The 23,432-nt window shown below is 40.5% G+C and overlaps 1 pseudogene; it reads left to right on the top strand.

Moving 5' to 3' along the window:
- The first annotated feature begins 15,713 nt into the window (after positions 1–15,713).
- Positions 15,714–23,174, top strand: LOC145140637 (uncharacterized; annotated as a pseudogene).
- The last annotated feature ends 258 nt before the right edge of the window (positions 23,175–23,432 follow it).

Here is a 23,432-nt window from a genome sequence, read left to right as displayed (position 1 = left end):
TTCGTCCACTATAGAGGGGGAAGAAGGTTGGCGAATTTGTCAAGCCAAGGTGCAAGGAACAATTAGATCCCTAGAGCCCTGTTTATAGTCTAGGATCCCTTCCTTATATTTGTCTCTCATCCAATGTGGGATGGGAGTCAAATTCGAAATTCACCTCCATCCCATGTAGGATGGAGTGATTTTCGTCCAACCCTAATTCCTTAAGGGTTCAGGAATACTCCAATCAACCAACTATTGATTAATTAACATTCAACCCTTTTAATTAATTCCCAAAATATTTTCTAATTAGTTTCTAATCAATTATTAAACCATAATAGTTAATAAACTAATTTATTCTTTATTTATTCTACTCAATTTGAGTCTTAAGGGCGACCCAAGGGGCACTTGCTATTATTATAAATATCATCAATACTTAATGACCTTGGATAATTTTCCCATAAGTGTTCCACTTGGACAAGTCATCAACTATACAATGTCAAATACTTCTCTAATAATCAACAGAGAGAATGTCATCCAACGCATATGCCGAACTCTGATCTAATCAGGATTCAGCCCTCAGATAAGTGATCAAATATTCCTTCGTTCTTGATGAGAGTAAAGTTCTCTTTGATCGATAGATTCAAACAAATATTAATCAGATAATAACATGCAATATGAAACAATGAACACCAACGTGAATCAAACGAATGTCGAATGATTAAAACAGCAACCCTCAGAAGAGCTCGATGAAGAACTTCTACTTTAGAGGGTGCTAGGGTTACAGTACTTGTCAAAGGAAAATATTCAAAAAACTTAACAACGAAGATGCATGCATGCACCATAAATACTAAACCCTAAAAGCAAACACACGGTTGGACAGGCCCAAACCGTGATTACATATGGGCCGAACTAACAAGGCCCAATGACGCAACACATGAACTCAACAGTATCCCCCTTTGCGCCAATTGAGGCGAGAGATTACTTCGGTTGAGAAACTGTAGTTTTCCTCACAGTCTTGAACAGCTTGAGGATGATGGCAATAAGAGTTTGACGGAAAAGAATATACCACCGAAGCATATCAGTAAACATCTTTTTATCGGCTTCACTGTTCTGATTACACCCGTATATGATATCGAGAATATACTCCAAGCAGGCAGTGGAGAATAGGTGTTTGTCAACAAGAGCGAACATGCATTTTTGACCTTCGCCCCTGACGAACATGACTGTGTGAAACTTAGGGTCAATTTTACCCTTAACCATCACATTGATATCGTTTGCCTTCCCAATTGGCTTGATTGTGGGCTTCTTCTTTATGGCAGAGGCGATTTCCTGATCTATCTTTGCGACTTCAAGAATGTAACACACTAACATTCGCTTGATGTGATCTATAATAGGCTCATACTCCTTTTGATTAGTCAGCAAAATGTTGTTCAGGAGAATCCAATCATGAGGATTCAAATTAGGCAAATCAGCCAGGGAAATAATATGAACCGAACTGTCTGAGCCTCGGGTCACTTTGAACTTGATATTGATAAACTTCCCTGCTGAAGTAGGTTTCAACACCTTGATTGTTGTGATTTTCTGATTACTCCAAGTCAGGTACTGAGGTTGAGCAAACTCAAGATAGTACTCAAGCAAATCTCGATCGACCTTCGGGTCAGGAGAGGGGATGGAAGCTGTTGGCTCAAAAAAATGAAAGATGAATGCCTTTCGGGTGATTGGCATATCAAATTGAGAATCCTTGGAATTTTCAAGAGCGAAAGAAAGAACCGGTTCGAGCCAATGTGTGCTTGGAGCTTCAATTACCTCCCTCTGAAGCTTTTCCATAGACCACAAAGGAAACATAGATTTCCTCTGTTCTAATACTTCATTCGCTTTCCTCTCCTTATCAAATACATCCTTCACTTTTCGAACCTTTTCCTCAATTTCTCGATCATCAGGCTTGGCTTTGAGGTTTTCCGTTTTAGAAGCTTTTGCTCCTGTATCAGTCTCATCATCGATTTCATCCTCATCATCATCACCAATCTTCTTCTTTCGTTTGTCCTTCATACTGCCTGAAGCTTCATTACCCTTCGGTTCAGTAGGAGGTTTTGACTGACCCTTAGCTTTACTTTCTCCCCCTTGTTTCGAAGGGACAACCGACTCCGAAACATCTTCAAGACGGATAATAATATCGAGAGCAGGTCTCAATTTCTCAGCTAAGTGGCGTCTAATGGAGATGGTAAGGATCGAATCATGAGCTTCCAAAAGATGTAGAAGAATGGAATGGACATCACCAATAGAGCTTTTGACCACTGCACGCTCAGACTTTAATTCGTCAATTTCCTTGGTCATAACCCTGAGCTTCAGATTTTGAATTTTAAGCTGAGAAGTTCGTTTATCCAGCTAATCCATGATCCTATTTTCGACGGTAAGTTCAGCTTCAAGTTTAGTGAGACGTGCATCAACTGAAGTGTGAAGCTCGGTGTTGGCGGTCTGGATTGCTTGCCGTGTTTCCTCAAAATGCTTCTTTTCAGCCTGAAGTGAACGCGTAAGATTATCAACAGAAGCATTCACTGTTTGAGCATTCTGCTGAGCTACAACTTGGAGAGATTCAAGAAAGAGTTGAGCATCAGAAACTAGTTTTTCGACATTTGCGGTCGCTTGCTTACAATCCTTGGTGGAGGCCTCGACTGCAATAGAAGCTTTCTGACAGGTGGAAGTGGAGGCATCAATAGCTTTAACAACATTAGAAATGGAAGTGTCATGCTATTTGACAAAGGTTGCCAACAGAGCCTTGATTGCTACTTCGGAGTATGCACTGCCAGAAGAGGAGGAAGAAAGCAGTTGGTCTAGCTTGTCATTCATAGCCTTTAAATGCTTCTTCGTGAAAGGAGCGTCATCATCATCATCGCTATGTACTCTATATGGACTATAATAAACAGAATCGAATTCCATTTCTTCTCCTCCAAGAACAGGTTCAGATTCGTGTGAATTAGGTGGAGATAAAGGTGTGGAGGTAATTGGGGGTTCTGAACCAAAAGTAGATGCCCCCGTATCAGATACGTTGGAACGAATAGTAGGTTCGGTTGGCTGAGTAGTAGTAGTGGTAACCTCGATAAATAAAGGGGTTGGAATCAGAATTGAGGTTGTAACGGAAGATGAGATGGGTGGAGGAAAATGAGCAATAGTAATAGGAACCTATTGTGTAGGAGAGGGAGGAGGTGAGTTTCGGTTACCTTCACTAGTTGGGGATGGTGGAGGTGAATTACCTCGAGGCGGACTTTCGGTTTGAGAAACGTCATCTGCAGTTGGCTCGTGGTCGGGCTGTGGGTCAGATGGAACATAGTCAGGGTCACTTGAAGATGGGGAAGGAGACTTCGGCTTGTGAGCTTTCTTCTTGATCTTTCGTTTCTTTGGAGCAGTAGGGGCTGCTTGTTCAGACTTGAGTTTCTTGGGAGTAGAAACTTTTGATGATTGACCTTCCTTTTCCCCTTTTCTTTCAGGATTCTTCCCTCTTTTCGTTGGTTTGTTTGCTGCGTCTAGGGAGCTTTGCATTTCTGGAGTAAGCTGCCTTGGCCCTGTAGGGGGTAGTTTCTTGTATTCAGTAATCACCTTGCTTTCACTAGAAACACACCTGTACATAGATTCCGAAACCGAACCAATAAAGAGAAATTTGGAGGGATCTGAGACAAGTATCCTTGTCATGTGAAAAGTAGCAATAAATGACATCAGTGAGTCTGCCATTGTGGGAACGTGAAACTTTTCCATCGCCCATTGAGTTACCAGAGTCCAAAACCTAGCACAAGAAATTTCAGAGTACCGTGAAGAAGAGCTTATACTCTGAACCAGTTGAGACCATAAAATAGTGCCAAAGTCCATGTTAAGCCCATGGTACAGACCATAAAGAAGGGTCATGAACGCGCTGCTTGCTCCATCAGAACCTGCAACCCTCTCTGATAAACCCTTGGAGAGGAGAGTAAATAGACCATTCCACTGAGGAGGAAGACAAGATTTCTTGAACTTTGTGATAGTGGTGAGAATCTCAGTGTACCCCATATCATAGAACATTGTGAAGAGTTGAGTGGTGGTAATGGAATTAGGGTTAATCAGGGAGTCGTTGACAGCAAGCCTCAACAGAAAACAAAACCTAGATTTTGAAATCGACGTATTTTGATTGACGACCTCAAAGAAAATACGCTCCTTTGCTTTATCATAGACGGCGGTTGAGTAGACTTGAGAAAGTAGTGACATGGGAACACACTCCACCTTGGTTAGGGCTATTACGAGTGGTGAATATTTGAGGCATTCAACCACTTGCAGCATGTAAGAATCATACTGGAAAGGTGAGAGTTCAATGATGAGGTTTTGATTGGGTTTAATGGTGAGAAGAGAAGACTGAGCAGTTTGTTCGTAAACAGATGAAGATTCAGCCATTGTTACAGGTGTGAAGAAGAAGATGAACAGTAGAGAGTCGCCGGTGTATTCTTGAGAAAGTTGAGAATTGGTAAAGTAGGCCAAGAGGTGTGAGAAAATCTTATATACCGTCGCCAGGAGAGAGAAAGAATCCACAGTAATGATTCGACGATCTTCTGAATCGACGCCTGAAAAGGCGTGATTTGACAGCTGGGTTTCCCTAGGAAGACGTCATCAGGCGTGATGTTAGGAATCGTTTCAAATTCATGCTCCCGTTTCAAATCTTATCCAATGATGTGTTTCGAAATCTGATATTGTTACCGCCGTTTCAACTTCAAAAACCTTTCAAATTCCTTTTTAAACTGAGACTAACCCTTTCGCTTCATATAGAACTGGCAATGTTCGCTTCTTAACATGAGATACCTCCATAGCATTAAAAACCATTAGTATCACGAGCAAGAATTTGGAAAATCATAAAGATCTTCGTGCAAGAGTGTGCCAATAGAAAAGAAATAAAGCAAATAATTTGTGGGAATTAAGTGATGTCTGTTTAGACACGAAACTATAGATTCCGGGCAAGAATCGCTTCCTTCAATGTCAAGAGAGACTTAGAAGTGTCTGTGTGGTTTCCCGTTGAATTACGATCAAATGTTTATTAAGAAACATTGAAAGGCATCTTTTTAAATTTAAGCTATAAAGGGTGGCTTATCTTCAACCGGACTTCAGTACTTGACATAAGACCGAAAGTGGGATAAAGTACTTGTGAGACCAGTGTAACCTATTAAACAAGTAGGTTAGGTAATATATTCAGTGACTTTGTGATAAAATGTAGAAATCTCAAACAAAATTAAACTGGATCTTATGGGAAGAAATTCCTTGGTGTTAGACAGTTTCATTAAGACCGCACAAAAAGAAAAAGAGATTTCGTTAAAACGTGGGTGAAAGCTAGAACATTTGATTGTTCACCGTCAATTCATTATTGGTGTTGGATTTTGGGTTTCACGTAGCGCGTGGTGAAACGAAGCTAAGATCATTAACACAGATGTGGTGTTACCATAAACCTCAGTGGTAAATTCTGAGAGTCTCAAGGGTAACAATGATGAACCGAAATGAGATGGAGAAAAGTGATAAGGAGGTTAAAGAACCGAAGGTACCTCTGCTATAAAGTAAGGACCGAGCAGACAACTCTTAACTCACTATGAGACGAGTAAGGTAGCTCATGACATAAGTGAATTTATCAGCCTGATTGGGAAGATTTGATTTGTGTATATCAAATCAGTAAGGCTTCACTTGAGGTCTAGGAGGCTTTGGTCGACATGCAGCAGCATGCTTCTAGGGACACTTAACTAGTGCAAAGATAAAGAAATATATACCTGTCTCAGCTCCATCATGTGAATAAATGATGATACCTTTTAGTAGGAGAAACAACAAAACGCAAACAAAAAAATATTTTTGGATTTTATGAATTTTCTGAAAAAGAAACAAAACCAGAAATGAAAATATTTTTGAGTTTTATAAAATTTCTGAAAAAGAATTAAAAACAGAAAGAAAGAAAAATATTTTTGAGTTTTATAAAATTTCTGAAAAAGAATTGAAAACAGAAAGAAAGAAAAATATTTTTGAGTTTTATAAAAATAAATGCAATAAAACAAATATACATAATGTACAAATATATACAACCGAAACTTTACCTAAAAGTAGTGAAGCGAAATGGACCGAGCGTTCGGTGCATTTCAGTTCCTGAAAAATCAGGAGCCGAAATAGACCGAGCGTTCGCTCTATTACGCGTTCGGTTCATTTCGGTTCCCGATAAATCTGGAGCCGAAATAGACCGAGCGTTCGCTCTATTTCACGTTCGGTTCATTTCGGCTCCCGATAAATCTGGAGCCGAAATAGACCGAGCGATCGCTCTATTTCGCTTGTTTAGTTTTAATGAGGCGAAAGTAGTTTCGGTACTGATTCAGCTTCCATCATACCTAAGCCTTGGAGAATTTTGTTAAAACTTACTTCAGGTAAGGTTTTTGTGAAGATGTCAGCTAGTTGATCAGCAGATCCAACGAAGTGAATTTCCACATTACCATCTTCAACGTGATCTTTGATGAAATGGTATCTGAGTGATATGTGTTTCGTTTTAGAGTGTTGCATTGGATTGTGACATATCCGAATAGCGCTTTCTGAGTCACAATAAAGTGGAATCTTCTTCATGTTCAGGCCATAGTCTCTATGTTAACTTTGTATCCAAATGACCTGTGAGGTACAAGATGCTGCAGCGATATATTCAGCTTCGGCTGTGGAGAGTGAAACACATGTTTGTTTCTTGGACTGCCAGCTGACAAGTTTACCATCGAGAAATTGACATCCACCTGTAGTGCTCTTTCGATCCAAACCACATCCTCCAAGATCAGCATCAGAGAATGCTTGAACAAAAAATCCTGATTTAGCTGGATACCATAGACTGAGAGATGAGGTTCGCTTCAAATATCTGAAGATGTTCTTTACAGCCATCATATGCGGTTCGCGTGGATTAGCTTGGAACCTGGCACAATAACAAACAGAAAACATAATATCGGGTCGACTAGCTGTTAGATACATTAGAGACCCTATCATTTTCCGATAGAGGGTCATATCAACAACCGGTTTTTCCAAAGATGGTGTTAACTTCGTTCCAAATGCCATAGGAACCTTTACTTTGGAATCTCCCATCATGCCAAACTTAGTCAGTAGGGTCTTTGTGTAAGCCTCCTGATTTATAAATATACCTTCGGGTCCCTGTCTAATATTCAAGCCATGGAAAAAGTTAATTGGACCCATTGAGCTCATCTCAAACTTAGTCTCCATCAACTTCCTGAATTCAGATGTGAGGCTGGGATTCGTGGAACCGAAGATGATATCATCGATGTAAATCTGGACGATCATTAAATGGTCACCCTCTCTCTTGCGAAAGAAGGTTGGGTCAACCGAACCCTGTTTAAACTTAGACATTTTTAGGAAACGAGTAAGGGTTTCATACCAGGCTCTAGGAGCTTGCTTCAGACCATAGACTGCTTTATCCAAAATATAGCAATGATCAGGATGCTTTTCGTTCACGAAACCCGATGGTTGCTCAACATATACAGTCTCTTATAATTCTTCATTCAGGAATGCACATTTGACGTCCATTTGAAAGACTTCAAAATTCTTATGAGCAGCGTATGCCAGAAAGATCCGAACTGATTCTAATCTTGCTACAGGAGCGAAGGTTTCTTCGTAATCTATACCTTCTTCCTGACAATATCCCTTGACTACCAGCCTTGCCTTGTTGCGAATAGCATTCCCTTCTTTATCCATCTTGTTCCTGAAAACCCATTTCGATCCAACTAAAGATGCATCCTTCGGTGTGGGAATCAGTCTCCAGACTCGATTTCGCTCAAACTCGTGAAGTTCGTCTTGCATTGCCTATACCCAATCAGAGTGATCGAGTGCAATATTAACCGTTTTTGGTTCTATTTTGGAGACGAACGAATTAAACATGCAAAATTCTACTTGAGAGAATAAAGCAGTTTGCTTCGCTTTAATTTGAGACCGAGTAAGAACTCCTTTAGACGTTTCACCGATTACTTGAGTTTTTGGATGATCTTTTGTCCATTTTGTGAGAAGAGGATAGTTTGGATCATATGCAGGATCCAATTCGGCATTTATTTCTTCTTCGAATTCTGATTGAGAATCTTCGTCATTTGTATTGTTTTTCTCCCCCTCGAATGACGAAACAAGTTCAACATCCGGTTCAGAATTCTCCCTCTCGATTGGACTTTCATGGGACATTGTTGGAGATGGATTCTCCCCTGGAATGGTAAGTCAGGTTGCCTTGGAGTGGATAAACTCTCCCCCTAGAATGTTGAACACTTATGGGTAGAATTGATTGAGCTTTCGGGTTCGCCTAGATCTCGAGGTTCGCTTGGACCGGGCTGTTCAGTTGGTCCTTGATGTTCGCTTTCCATTTCTTTTGCTGCTTCATCGATAATTTTCTTCAAGTTGTCGATCTTGTTGTCAGCTGCCTTTGCCTCAGAATGAATTGCTCTCTCTGGTTCATCAAAGAGCAACATGTATTCTTCAAATAGATTGGAAATGGGAACCGAGACTTGACCTGATTTTGGAAAGATATCCTCCGTTGGTATGTCGCTGGATTGCATTTGCTTCACATACATATCATCAAAGGTGACTTAGTAGGTTTCTTCAAGTTTCTTCGATCGTTTATTCAGAACCCTATATGCCTTTGAAGTTAGCGAGTATCCAAGAAAAATCCCTTCATCTGCCTTTACGTCGAACTTGTTTCGGTTCTCTTTGGAGTTGAAAATAAAGCACCTTGAACCGAACACATGGAAGAACTTGACATTTGGCTTGCGGTTATTCAGGATTTCATATGGAGTGATGGAAAATCTCTTGTTGAGGAAGGTTCGGTTCTGGGTATAGTAGGCAACAACAATTGCATCAGCCCAGAAGTACAGAGGTAGAGAAGCGAAACTGAGCATGGTTCGGGCTGCTTCACACAACGAACGGTTTCGCCTTTCAACTACACCATTTTGCTGTGGAGTATAGGGAGCAGAGAAGTTGTGAGTCACTCCCTTTTCAGCGAGGAATTCTTCAAACTCTTGGTTTTTGAATTCCAGCCCATTGTCATTTCGGACATTTCTAACCAGCTTTCTTAATTGAAGTTCCACTTGCTTTATAAATGTTTTGAGCTTTGGAGTTGCCTCTGATTTCTGTTTAAGAAAGAAAACCCAGGTGAAACATGAAAAGTCATCAACAATAACCAAAATATACTTACTACCACCGATGCTTTCTATGGCCGAAGGACCACATAGATCGATGTGAAGAAGCTCAAGAGGTTCGATTATCTTTGTGTTGACTATAGTGGGATGACTCTTTCGGCTTTGCTTTTCCATCTCACATGCTGCGCACAGATGTTCCTTATCAAATTTGAGAAGTGGAAGTCCTCGAACATGATCACCAATAACCAACTTGTTTATGTCCTTGAAGTTGAGATGTGAGAGCCTTCGGTGCCATAGCCAACTTTCGTCAGAGTTTGCTTTCGTTAGAAGGCATACAGCCGGCTTCCCTCGAATCGGGTTAAATCTAAGAGGATACATTTCTCCTTTTCGCTTGGATTTTAACAAGACAGTCTTCGTTTTCTTTTCGACAATCTCAGACCCTTCATCATCAAACGAAACCTTTAAGCCAGTTCCCACGACCAGTTGAGAGACACTGATGAGATTGTGCTGCAGTCCTTCTACATATGCTACCTTTCGGATTGAGAATTCTCCATTTGTGATCATTCCGTAGCCTTTGATCGTGCCATATGAATTATTACCGTATTTGACACATCCACCATCCTTAAGGGACCGAAACTCCCTTAGCTCTTCCCTCCTTCCTGTCATGTGACGTGAGCAGCCACTATCAATGTACCATTCGTCGTCGAACTGCTCGTCACTTATAACCTGCAAAAATCAAGCAGATTTACAAACCCAAAGTTGCTTGGGTCCTCGTGAGCCTTTTACAGAACAGGGAATAGCTATAGAAAGATCAACCATATAAGTTCGTTTTATTAGTTTGGTTTCGTCTTTCCTTTTGATGGTAAATACTTTGAGTTTGTTTAAATCAGATTGAGGATTTTTATTTTGATTCTTAACAAGCTTGTTTTCGTGATTCCTAGGGTTAGCGACGTCTTCTTTGTTAACTTTTTTATCTTCAGAGACGAGCTTCCCTTTTCCCTTGCCATCCTTGATATCCTTAGTAGGGTTCTGCTTTGATTGAGAATGAGGAAGATGGGATTTAGAATCGAAACTTGTCTTTCAGTTTTTATCAAAGCTAGACTTGGGACCGAAACTCGTCTTTCGGTTCTTGTTACTGCAAGAGTTGGGACCGAAACTAGGCTTTCGGTTCTCTTGACTGCAGGATTGACAGTGGGTGCATTGAACAGATTTATCCTTTGATCCAGATTTTGCCTTGAGATTTGACGCCTTTTCTGTGCGAACATAATTGGAGTTTTGGGAGTTCCAAAACTGCTTCCTTTCAGTAAGATTCTTTTGATATCTTTTGTTTCGCTGGTGTTTTTGTTCAGCAAGCTGCTTTTGAGACTTGTGTATGTTTGCTCTGGGCTTTGGTCTCTCACCATGAGTTTCGCTCTTCAATAAAGAGGTTTCGCTTGCAGCCGTAGTTGGTTCGCTCGGGACTTCTTTGGTACCACTGGTGCTTGGTACATCAAAGCTTATAGGCTTGTTGAGTGGTTCTGCCACGTATCTGCCTTTAACTCTCCATGAGGTTCTCTCTGATAAACCGACAGTCTCATCAGCATTGTCGATTGGAGCCGACCAAAAGTAATCGTCACAACCACCTGCGTTATCTTTGTGTACTATGGCTGTCAGTTCGGCTGTTTGTTTTTGAGTAACCCTTGTCGTGGCGTAAACCTGATTAGGTACAGTTTGTACCTTTTGATAAACCACAGCTTTCGGTTTCAGAATTTTGGATTTATCTTAGGACAGACAAGCGAACTCAACTGAATTTTAGATATAAGGCCATTGGTAGATTTGGTTTCGCTCTTGACAAATTCTGAACAGTCAACCACATTCTCTACAGAAATTTCACTCATATTACTTTCCTCATCAAATTCAGAAGAGTTTTCAACATTAATTTAATTTTCCGAACTTAACTTGGCATTCAATGAGTCCAATTTTTGTATGGTTTCGGTCTTGATTTTCAATTTATCATTCTCGTCCAAAAGATTTTTGAGCATGTCCTTATGGTCTTTGGACTTGATAAAGGACTCGATTTTGTCCAGACCAACCCTGTAAGCATCAGAGATATTATCTGAAGAGACAATAGATTCACATTTATAGCCATCAATATCAACTTCGTCCTCCTTTAACTCTAGGAACGACAAAATCATTTTGTGAATCTTTTTGCCGATTTCACAATCTAAATGCAACTGAGTGATATTTGTGTATAAACGTTTAGCAATTAAGCAAAAAATGTTTCTTTGTTTTATCAGTTTCAAATTATCACGTTGCAAATAAATAACTTCATCTCTTGTCCTAACTAACTCTAACTCTGTCTTCTCTATCCACATCCTTCGCTCCTCATTCTTGGATGTCGCCCTGCTAAGTTGATCGATTAGGTTAGTGTTGGGTATTTTGTGTTGCGTCATGGGCTTAGTTTTTGTATATCCGGATTGGGCCTGTCCATCCGTGATTATTAATTAGGGTTAAGCTATATATAGTGCATGCATGTATGCCTTAGATACGATCGTCATTATTATTATTATTGCTTTGTAACCATAAACACCTCTACAGTCGAAGTTCTTAATCGAGCTCTTCTGAGGTGTTAAATCTTAATCATTCGACATCAGTTAAACCATTCCTGTGTTCTTTATTACGTAATTCATTGCTTTTCTGCTTAGAATCAAGCGATCCTACTAGAACATTGTTCTAACAATTGGTATCAGAGCTGGAGACTGTGTAATCAATACACATTCCTTCTGTTTGAAGATTCCTTAAGGGTTTCCGCTTTTATCGAATATAAAGAAGCCGTCTTCTTCCTGTCGACGGTAACTCTTGTGTTTGATAAAACCCTAATCTCAAGTTTACAGGTCTGATTCTAGCAGTTCCAAGGAAAGGCTCATCATGTCTCACGACGATTCACAAACTAATCCCATCAACATCTCCAACATCATTGGATCCACTACAACGGTTCCCATTCTTTACACTCAAGACTATGAAGTGTGGGCGCATCACTTTGAAGATTACGTAGTTGGATCTGAAGATAATGGTTATCTTATCTGGGAATCTATCACGATTGGGCCGTTTGTTCACTCTAGAACGAACAGGACAGTGAAGACTCAAAAAGAATATAATCAGCTTGTGGAGGATGTAGATAAGATGCCACAGGATGAAAAGGACAAGGTGCAATGTAATGTGAAAGCCATGAGAATGATCAGATTCGCATTGCAATCTGACACTTTTCGTTTAGTCGGTTCATGCACGACGGCTAAAGAAATCTGGGATAGGTTAAAAGAACTGTACTCAACCGATGAGGATCTAGAACACTCGATCCAAACCTTGTTGCTCTCAGAATTTAGAGTTTTAGAACATAAACCTGAAGAGAAACTGATACAAACCTTCGATCGCTTCAATCATCTCCTTAGCAAGATGATCAAGCATGGTATTGAAAGAAAATTGATTGAGCAAAAGGTGACCTTCATGAATGGTTTAAGACCAGAATGGATGACAGTGGTTTCAACAGTGAAAGCTCATGAACAATTTAAATCATACTCGCTAGCGAAACTGGTGGGTATTCTTAAATCCCATGAAAGCGTGGTAACCAAGGAGGCGAAGATAGTTTTGGGTGTGGGATCGCTGGCCCTTGTCTCAAAAGGCAAAAGTGTTGCAGAAGAAGAGGAGGATTCAGATATGTCTGAGTGTGACCTTACAGGCGAAGAATATGCAATGATGGTCACCAACCCAAAGAAGTTTGCACGAAAGAAGTTCCCTGTCAATAAGAACAGAAACTGTCAAAGCAGTTACAGCTCTGAGAAGGTGAAAGAAGAAACGAAGAACACCTCTCAAAAGGATGACGACAAAAAGGAAATCAAGCTTGTAGGAAACTCTGGATTTGATTGCAATTATTGTCATGGCAAGAACCACTTTGCCAAAGATTGCATGTTGAGGAAAATGACTGAGAAAAGGGACGGAGAAGATGATGAGGCGTATTACATGCGAAAGTTGGAAGAAATAAAGAAAAAGAAAGCATCTAATAGCTCAATGAATGCCTTGATTGTGCAGGAAAATATGGATGAAGATGAGTTCTGTGGAGTTGAAGTCTGGTCAACCGATTCTGAGGATGAAGAAGTGAGAAAACCCACACATGGAAGAGCTTACGTGGCGAAAGATACTGGTTCGGCTGGAAAATGTTTGATGGTTACTGCTGGAAGACCAACCGAAGGTGAACTTAAGGAGCCGAACCTGATTGAGGACAAGTGCTTTGCAGCCAAGCCCGTGAGTGAGAAGATCAACGACTGTGATCGGCTGATCAAAAAGGAACAATCCATCCTTGAATCACTTAAAGTTCCCGTAACAAATTATGAAGAAGAATTAAATGAACTAAAATTTAAATTCTCTAACTTAAGTGGTAGTCTCATGCAAACTCGCTTAGCGAACTCTAACCTAACTGACCAACTCAGCAGGGTGTCTTCGAAGAGTGAGGAGAGAAGGATGTGGATTGAGCTGAAGGAGACGGAGTTAACTAGGGCTAGGGATGAAATTATTTATTTTCAACGAGACAATTTAAAGTTTTTAAAACAACGGAATGTTTTTTGCTTGATTGCTAAACGCTTATATACGAATATTACTCAGTTGCACTTAAATTGTGAAATAGGAAAAAAGATTCACAAGATGATCTTACCCTTCCTTGAATTTAAGGAGGATGAGGTCATCGCTGAGTGTGAATCCATAATGTCCTCAGAAGAGACTTCCATCACTTATAAAATCGGACTAGACAAGATAGAGACCTTTATTGACTCTAAGGAACATAAATGTATGCTCAAAAATCTTTTAGATGAAAATGATAGGTTGAAAATTAAGTCCGAGACCATTCAAACATTTGACTCATCTAACGCCAAATTAATTTCAGAACATAAAATGAATATAGAAAACACGTCTGAATTTGATGAGGAAAGTGAGATGAGCGAAATCTCGGTGGAGGATGTGGTTGATTGCTCTGAATTTATGAAGAGCGAAACCAAGAATGAAAAACCACTCATATCTGAGAACTCGGTTGAATATGCTCGCCTGTCAAAGAACAAGCCGCAGAAACTCAAAGAGAAAGCAATGGTCTATCAGAAAGTTCAATCAGTGCCAAATCAAGTATATGCTGTTACAGGGGTCACTGAAAAACAAACAACAGAATTGAAAATCTTGGTCGACACAGACAATGCTGAAGGGTGCGACGATTATTTCTGGTCAGCCCCTATTGATAATGCAGACGAAACCATCAGCTTATCGGAGCGAACCTCGTGGAGGGTAAGAGGTAGATACGTTGCTGAACCCATCAACAAACCCTCAAGTTTTGATAAACCAAGCATGAGTGGAACAAAAGAGATACCAGAAGAACCAAAGAAAGCATCCAATGTACCTTCCAAGACAACCAAAACTCAAAAGGAGAAGCCAAAATCAAGCTTCAATATTCATAAATCTCAAAAGCAGCTGGCTGAACAGAAATGCCAAAGAAATCAGAGATACATGAAGAATCTGAATGAGCGAAAACGGTTTTGGCAATCTCAAAACCCTAACCACGTTCCTTCCAAGAAAGAGTCAAATGTCAAAGAAAGTAACAAGCCAAACGGAAAGGAAAGTCTTAGTCCAAGCTCCTATTATTCCAAAGCTCAGAACCGAACATCTAGTTTCGGTTCCAACACCAGAGCTCAGAACCAAACATCCAGTTTCGGTCACAACATCAAGGCTAACAACCGAAAGTCAAGCTTCGGTCCTTCTTGCTACCAACAAAAGTTGAATTCAATGAAGAACATCAAAGGAAAGGGAAAGCTTGACTCGAATTCTGATATCAATAATAAGAAAAAGTCAGCTAACCCTAGGATTCAAAAGAAGATTCCAAAACCATCTAACAACACACCATCTGATACACCACAATTTAAACAAGATAAAAACAAAATCAAGGTGTATACCATCAAAAGAAAAGATGAAACCACTCTAATAAAAAGAACTTATTTGGTTGATCTTTCTGTTGCTATTCCTGTTTCTGTAAAAGACTCACCAGGGCCCAAGAGACTTTGGGTTCCTAAATCTGCTTGAATTTGCAGGTTATAAGTGACGAGCAGTTCGATGACGAATGGTACATTGACAGTGGATGCTCTTGTCACATGACAGGAAGGAGGGAAGAGCTGAGGGAGTTTCGGTCCCTTAAGGATGGTGGATGTGTGAAGTATGGAAACAATTTTTTTGGCACAATCAGATGATATGGAATGATAACCAACGGATAATTCACAATTCAAAAAGTGGCTTACGTGGAAGGATTGCAGCACAACCTCATCAGTGTATCTCAATTGGTTGTGGGAACTGCTTTGAAAGTTTCATTCGATGATGAGGGATCAGAAATTATTGAAAAGCAATCCAAAAGAGTTCTGTTGAAGTCTGAACGCAAGGGAGAGATGTATCCTTTAAATCTCAACCCAATTCGAGGAAAACCAGCAATATGCCTGCTGTCAAAGGCTAACTCTGATGAAAGCTGGTTATGGCATCGGCGCCTATCGCACCTGAACTTCAAAGACATTAATAAGTTGGTGCTTGGTGATCATGTTCGAGGCCTTCCTCTTCTCAAGTTTGATAAGGAACACCTGTGTGCAGCGTGTGAGATGGGCAAACAAAGAAGAAAGAGCCATCCTACACGTATCAATACAAAGATTGTTGAAGCTCTTGAACTTCTGCATATTGACTTATGTGGACCTTCGGCTATCGAAAGCATCGGTGGTAGTAAGTTCATTCTTGTCATAGTAAATGATTTTTCACGCTTCACCTGGGTTTTCTTTCTTAAACAGAAATCAGAAGCGACTCCCAAGTTGAAGGCGTTTATCAAGTAAGTGGAACTGCAGCTGCGAAAGCTGGTGAGGAATATTAGAAGCGACAATGGGCTTGAATTCAAGAATAAAATTTTTTGAAGATTTTCTGGCTGAAAAGGGGATATCTCACAACTTCTCGGCCCCCTATACACCACAACAGAATGGAATTGTTGAGAGACGAAACCGTTCCTTATGTGAGGCAGCCCGAACCATGCTAAGCTTCGCTTCTCTTCCGCTATACTTCTGGGCCGATGCAGTTGTAACCGTGTGCTATAATCAGAACCGATCCTTACTTAACAAACGATTCTCCATCACTCTGTATGAGATTCTGAACAATCGAAAGCCCAACATTAAGTTTTTCTACGTGTTTGGTTCAAGATGCTTCATTTTCAATTCTAAAGAGAACCGAAACAAGTTCGACGTCAAAGCCGATGAGGGAATTTTTCTTGGTTATTCACTCAATTCAAAGGCATATAGGATTTTGAATAAACGCTCCAAACGTATTGAAGAATCCTACTATGTAACCTTTGATGACAATTACATGAAGAAAGTTCAAACAAGCGAAAGTACCATGGGGGAAATATTTCCACAATCCGGACAAGTCTCAGTTCCCATTTCCAACTTGTTTGAAGAGTACATAAGACTATTTGATGAACCAAAAAAGGCCATACACTCAGAAGCGAAAGCAACAGACAACAAAATTGACAATCTGAAAAAGATCATCGATGAAGCTACAAATGAAATGGAAAATGAACCTCTTAAACCGACTGGTGGTCAACCCTCAACTAACCCTCCAAACAACAACTCAACGTTCAAGGGGGAGGGTTTATCTGTACCAAAAACAACCGATTTGTCTTTCGAGGGGGATAATCCAACTCCAACCCCAACCCATAATAGTCCAATCGAGGGGGAGAATCCAACTCCGACCTCAACCCATAATAGTCCAATCGAGGGGGAGAATCCAACTCCAACCGATGGTGAAAATCCTGAACCTGACATGGGATATGCTTCGCCATTTGAGGGGGAGAATGAGAATACAAATGATGAAGGTGATCAATCAGAATTTGAAGAAGAGGTAAATGCAGAGTTGGATCCTGTCTATGACCCAGATTACCCTCCTCTAATGAAATGGACTAAGGATCATCCCAAAACACAAATAATTGGTGAATCATCTGAGCGAGTTCTCACACGTTTTCAATTGAAAGTGAAACAAACTGCCTTATTCTCTCATGTTGAATTCTGCATGTTTAATTCGTTTGTCTTGAAAATCGAACCAAAGACGGTTAATGCTGCACTTGATCACATTGATTGGGTACAAGCAATGCAAGATGAACTCCATGAGTTTGAACGTAATCGAGTTTGGAGACTGATTCCCACTCCAAAGGATGTTTCTGTGGTCGACTTAAAATGGGTCTTCAGGAATAAGTTGGATAAAGAGGGCAACGTAATTCACAATAAAGCTCGGTTGGTGGTAAAGGGATATTGCCAAGAAGAAGGGATAGACTATGAGGAGACCTTCGCTCCTGTAGCAAGGCTGGAATCCGTTAGAATCTTTCTGGCATATGTTGCACATAAAAACTTCGAAGTTTTCCAGATGGATGTGAAATGTGCTTTCTTAAATGGAGAACTAGAAGAAACGGTGTATGTTGAGCAACCACCTGGGTTCGTGAACGAGAAATACCCTAATCACTGCTATGTGTTGGATAAAGCTGTATATGGTCTGAAGCAAGCACCGAGAGCCTGGTATGAAACATTAACTCGCTTTCTTAAAATGTCGAAATTCAAGCAAGGTTCGGTTGACCCAACATTCTTCCGAAAGAAAGAAGGCGAACATCTAATGATAGTTCAGATTTATGTTGATGACATCATCTTCGGCTCCACGAATCCTAGCTTAACGGCTGAATTCAGGAAGTTGATGGAGACTAAATTTGAAATGAGCGCAATGGGTCCAATTAACTTTTTCCTTGGATTGAATATAAGACAGGGACCGGAAGGCATTTTTATCAACCAAGAGGCCTACACGAAGAACTTGCTGGCGAAGTTCGGTATGACGGGAGATTCGAAGGTGAAGGTTCCCATGGCGTTTGGCACAAAGTTAACACCATCTCTGGAAAAACCTGTTGTTGACGTAACACTCTATCGTCAAATGACAGGGTATCTTATGTATCTAACAGCTAGTAGATCAGACATTATGTTCTCTGTTTGTTATTGTGCCAGGTTTCAAGCAAATCCAGGAGAACCTCATATGGTGGCAGTGAAAAATATTTTCCGTTATCTGAAGTGAACCTCTTCTCTCGGTCTTTGGTACCCTGCTAAATCCGGATTCTTTGTTCAAGCCTTTTCTGACGCCGATCTTGGAGGATGCGGTCTGGACCGAAAAAGCACAACTGGAGGATGCCAATTCCTTGACGGTAAACTTGTTAGTTGGCAGTCCAAGAAGCAAACTTGTGTGTCTCTTTCAACAGCCGAAGCTGAGTACATAGCTGCAACATCCTGTACCTCACAAGTGATATGGATACAAAGCCAACTAAGAGACTACGGACTGAGTCTGAAGAAAATACCTTTCTATTGTGACTCTGAAAGCGCGATAAGAATATATCACAATCCAGTGCAACACTCAAAGACAAAGCATATTGCACTAAGATACCATTTCATCAAGGACCATGTTGAAGATGGAAACGTGGAAGTACATTTCGTTCGGTCCTGTGATCAACTGGCTGACATCTTCACTAAAGCCTTACCAGAAGAAAGCTTCAATAAAATTCTACAAGGTTTGGGAATGATGGAAGCAGAGTCGCTACCGAACCCTCAAACCTCTCTCTAAAAATTAGACAAGCGAAATACAGCGAACGCTCGGTCTATTTCGGTTCCGGATTTTTCGGGAACCGAAATGAACCGAACGCTCGGTTTATTTCGGCTCCATAATTTTCGGGAACCGAAATGAACCGAACGCTCAGTCTATTTCGGCTCTGGAATTTTAGGGAACCGAAATGAACCGATCGCTCGGCTTATTTCACTTCATTCCTTTTAAGGTTTGATTTCGGCTGTATACTTTGTAAACTCTCTTTTAAATCTTTTTCTTGCTATATTTTCTCTTTTATTTTTATTCCAAGAGTTTTTAACATTAATTTCATTTTGTTTATTTTTCTGTTTTTATTATTTTTCAGAAACTTCAAAAATCCAAAAATATTTTGTTTTTATTTTTTTCAAAATATTCAAAATTCCAAAAGGATTTATCTTTTATTTATCTCTTATTTATCTTCTGTTTCTTTTGTTATGTTTGTTTTGCTTGTGTGGATTGTTTGTCTTTGTTTATTCTCTTTATTAGGTACCAAGTACATTGTTGCTACATAAATTGGAGCTAGGGCAGATACGACCATTTTAATTTGAACTAGTTAAGTGTCCTTAGAAGCATGCTGCTGCATGTAGACCGAAGCGTCTAAGACTATGAGTAAGGCCTTAATGATTCGATCTATACGTATCGTTTCTTCCCAATCAGGCTGCTAAATTCACTCAAGTCATGAGCTACCTTACTCTTCTCAAATTAGTTAAGAGTTTTCTGCTTTGTCACTTTTATATATAGCAGGGGTACTTTCGGTTCCTTAACCACCTCCTCTACCTTCTCCATCAACTTTCGTTTCACCAAGGTAACCCTTGAGACTCTCAGATATTACCACTGAGGTTTATGGTTACACAAAATCTGTGTTTATGACCTTAGATGTGTACACCACGTGCTAAGCGAGACCCAAAATCCAACACCAATAATGAATTGACGGTGAATATTTATATTCAAGATCTTACTTGTTACCTAACGAAATCTCATTTTTTTAGTGGTCTTTATGAAATTGTCTAACACCAAGGCATTTCTTCCGAAAAAGATCCTGTTTGGTTTTTGTTTTCAAGATTTTTATACCATCATTAGTCACAACAAATTATATCCAACCTACTTGTTCAACAGACCACATCGGTCTCACAAGTACTTCATCCAACTTTCGGTCTTATGTTAAGTATCGATGTTCGGTTGAAGATAAGCCACCCTTTAAACCTATTATTTAAAAAGAAGCCTTTCGGTGTCTCTTTACAAACACTCGATCGTATTTTCTCGGGGAACCACACAAGCACTTCAAGTCTCTCTTGACTTTGAAGGAAGAGATTCCTGCCCGGAATCATCTGCTTCATGTCTCATTAAAGACATCACTCACATCCTATACATATTTTGCTTTATTTCTTTATTTTTGACACACTTTTACACGAAAATTCTTTATGATTTTCCAAAATTCTGGTTGATGTTCCTTATGACCCGTTTAAAATTTTGTTTTGGAGTGAAAGTAAATTTGAAAAGACAATATGTGGATAAGCTTTTGAATCACGTCATCAGATAACTATTCAAATTTGGCACGTGAATTTGAAACGACTTCTAAACCCACGCTTGATGACGTCTATCTGGGGAAACCAACCTGTCACATCGCGCTTTTTCAGGCGACGTTTCAGTGATCGTATCATCATCACGGATATTCTTTCTCTCTCCTGGGAACGGTATATAAAGGGTTTCTCGCACCAATTGTACCTTCTTACCTTCTTCAAACTCTCTCAAATACACAAGGCGATCTGCAACTGTTCATCTTCTTCCTTACATCAACAATGGCGGAATCATCATCTGTTCAAGATCAAACTGCTTCATCGTCATTGCTCGTGATCAAACCTAATCAGAACATGATCATTCAACTAAACCCCTTTTTGTATGATTCGTACATGCTCCACGTTGTTGAATGTCTCAAGTACTCCCCACTGGTTATCGCTCTTACGCAAGTGGAATCTGTTCCCATGTCTCTGCTGTCACAAGTGTATTCTACTGCGTCTTACGACAAGAACAAGGAGAGGATCTATTTTCAAATCTTCACTCACAAGGCATCAATTTTGAAAGGCTGATTCTGTTCCCTGTTAAGGCTTGCCGTCGATGCTTCTGTCATCTCTCCTGATTTCATCACTACAACCCAGTTGTTTATGATGCTTTATGAGATGGGGTATACTGATGTTCTTACCACAGTGACGAAGTTTAAGAAGTCGTGTTTGCCGCCACAATGGAATGGGTTACTTACTCTTATCAACAAAGGTTTAGCGGAACGGGTAGCTGGGTCAGATGGTATGAGTAAGGGTTTTCTGACCATTCTCTATGGTCTCTACAATGGTATTAATCTGGATCATGGCTCGATTATTTGGTCGCAACTGGTGCAAAGTCTCAACACCTCAACTAGACATTCAGAGATTTCTTGTGGTCGTTTCTGGACCATCGTCACCCGACGGGCCATTGACAACTTACAGATTCCAGTTATGAAAGATGCATTGGTATCCTCTGTGGCTACTTTTCATACAAAGAAGATTATCTTCTCAGATGCCACCAAGTTTTCTCACATTGGTTCGATACCTGAACCAATGTACAGGTGTGTGTCGAGCGAAAGTGATGTGATGGCTGACTACCGGAAGCTTACTCCCAAGGGCCCAAGAGAACTGACTCCTGAACAGAAGGCTGCCTTAGATGCTGTGGAAAATCCAGAAAAGCAAGGGAAGAGGGCAGATCCCAAAAAGGTGGAAACCGAAGGTCCTTCTTCTAAGCTTGTCAAGTCCAAAAAGCGAAAGGCTGAAAAGGCTGATTCTTCGGCTCCAAAGAAAGTTAAGAAGATGGCAAGGAAATCAAAGAGTCCTTCTCCTTCAAGTTCAGATCATGCTGAGGAGAAATCGGCTGATGAGGAAGAAGAGGTTCAACATCACAGTTCACCAAGAGGTAATACACCTCCTCGTTCTCCAACTCCCACTGAACCACTCAATGACGAAATTCCAACTCCTCCTATATCTCCACCGAAGACTACTATTCCAGTTTCGGTTGCTCCAATTCCATCACCACCACCAGTTAGTACCGTACCAATCTCTACAACTCCTTTACCCCCTCCCATCTTTTCACAAGAAACTACCACAACTACACCTATTTCCACCACTCCAACCGAACCTCCAGTAAACGTCAACGTATCTGATACGGGGGCTAATACTGAAACCGAAACCCCTGTTACATCCAAACCTCTTTCACCCTCACCCTCAACTGATTCTGGTGCTACTCTCGGTGGTGACAATCTTGAGTTTGACTCAAACTATTACAGTCCTTATAGACTTCCCACTGATGAAGATGAAGAGGCTCCAGTAACCAGACAACAAGTGCAAAGTCTCGATGAAAAGCTTGATCAATTGCTCGCTTCTTCTTCGAAGTATAATGATGTTGTGTTGAAGGCTTTCCTGGACACTGCTTTTGAATAGTATAAAGGAGGAATTGATAAATCCACAAAGGCGGTTGAAGCATCCACATCTTCATGTCAGAAGGCTACTACAGATGTTGCTGAACTCATTCACAGTTCTCAGATCTTTCTTGAATCCCTTAAGGGTCATGCTGATGCGAATGCAGCTAAAGTGAATGCTTCAGTTGACTCTCTCTCAAAGTCACTACAAGGGGAGCAAGCCAAGTTCAAGACTGTTCGTTCTGAAATTCAAGCTGAGAACACTTCTCTTCTTAGCTCAATGAATTCTCGTCTTGAAAAGCTCCATGCCGATTTAGCAAAGGAGAGCGCATTAAGGGAGGATCTTGCTTGTCAAACATCTACCATTGAAGTCCAGAAGGTTCAATTGGCTCAAGCTGAGCAGGAGATTTCATTGTTGAAAACTGAACGTGTTGTTTTCTGGAGTTGTGTTGGTGACGTTCAGAATATGCTGCACAATGTTCTTAATGCTCATGATCCGATTCTTACACTGACCATCCAGAATCACCTGACCTCCAAGCTTTTTCCTGCCCTTGAACTTCTACATGAGATGATGGGTGTTTCGGAGCGATTCGTACCTCTAAAACAAGGGGGAGAAGGTTCTCAGAAAACTCAACCGAAGGTCACTGTCAAAACAGAACCGAAGGGTAATGAAGCTTCGGGTTCTGGGAATCAAGAAAAGAAGAAAGGACTTGCTGATGATAGTGATGATGAAGAAACTATTGCTGATGCCCTGAAACGGAAGAAAAGGGATAAGGAGTTAGATGAAAACCTTCGGGTTGCAAAGGAAGCAGAAGAGAGGGAGCGAAAGAACAAGGAAGAGCATGATGCCTTAGTTTGCAAAAAGGCTTTTTTTCCTCCTTGGACTAGGGAAACGCTCATCAAAGAAGCGATAGAGTTTTCTAGCATGTACTGGCTGGAACCTGTAGCTTCGTTTGATTGTGAGAATACGAGGGACTCACAGTTTGATATGCCTATAACACGAAAGGCATTTACTTTTCACTGCTTTGATTCAACAGTTCAAGTTCCCTCACCTCACCCTCAAGTTGATCGTGAACTGATCGATTTTTATCTCAAGTTCGGTCAGCCTCAGTATCTGACTTGGAGTGCACAGAAGATTACAACAGTCAAGGTGCTGAAACCTTCGCCTACAG

Source organism: Lactuca virosa, chromosome 9 (genome assembly GCF_052849685.1).
Source record: "Lactuca virosa cultivar CGN04683 chromosome 9, Lactuca_virosa_CGN04683_v6, whole genome shotgun sequence".
NCBI lineage: Eukaryota > Viridiplantae > Streptophyta > Magnoliopsida > Asterales > Asteraceae > Lactuca > Lactuca virosa.
This window is presented reverse-complemented; position numbering and strand designations above follow the sequence as displayed.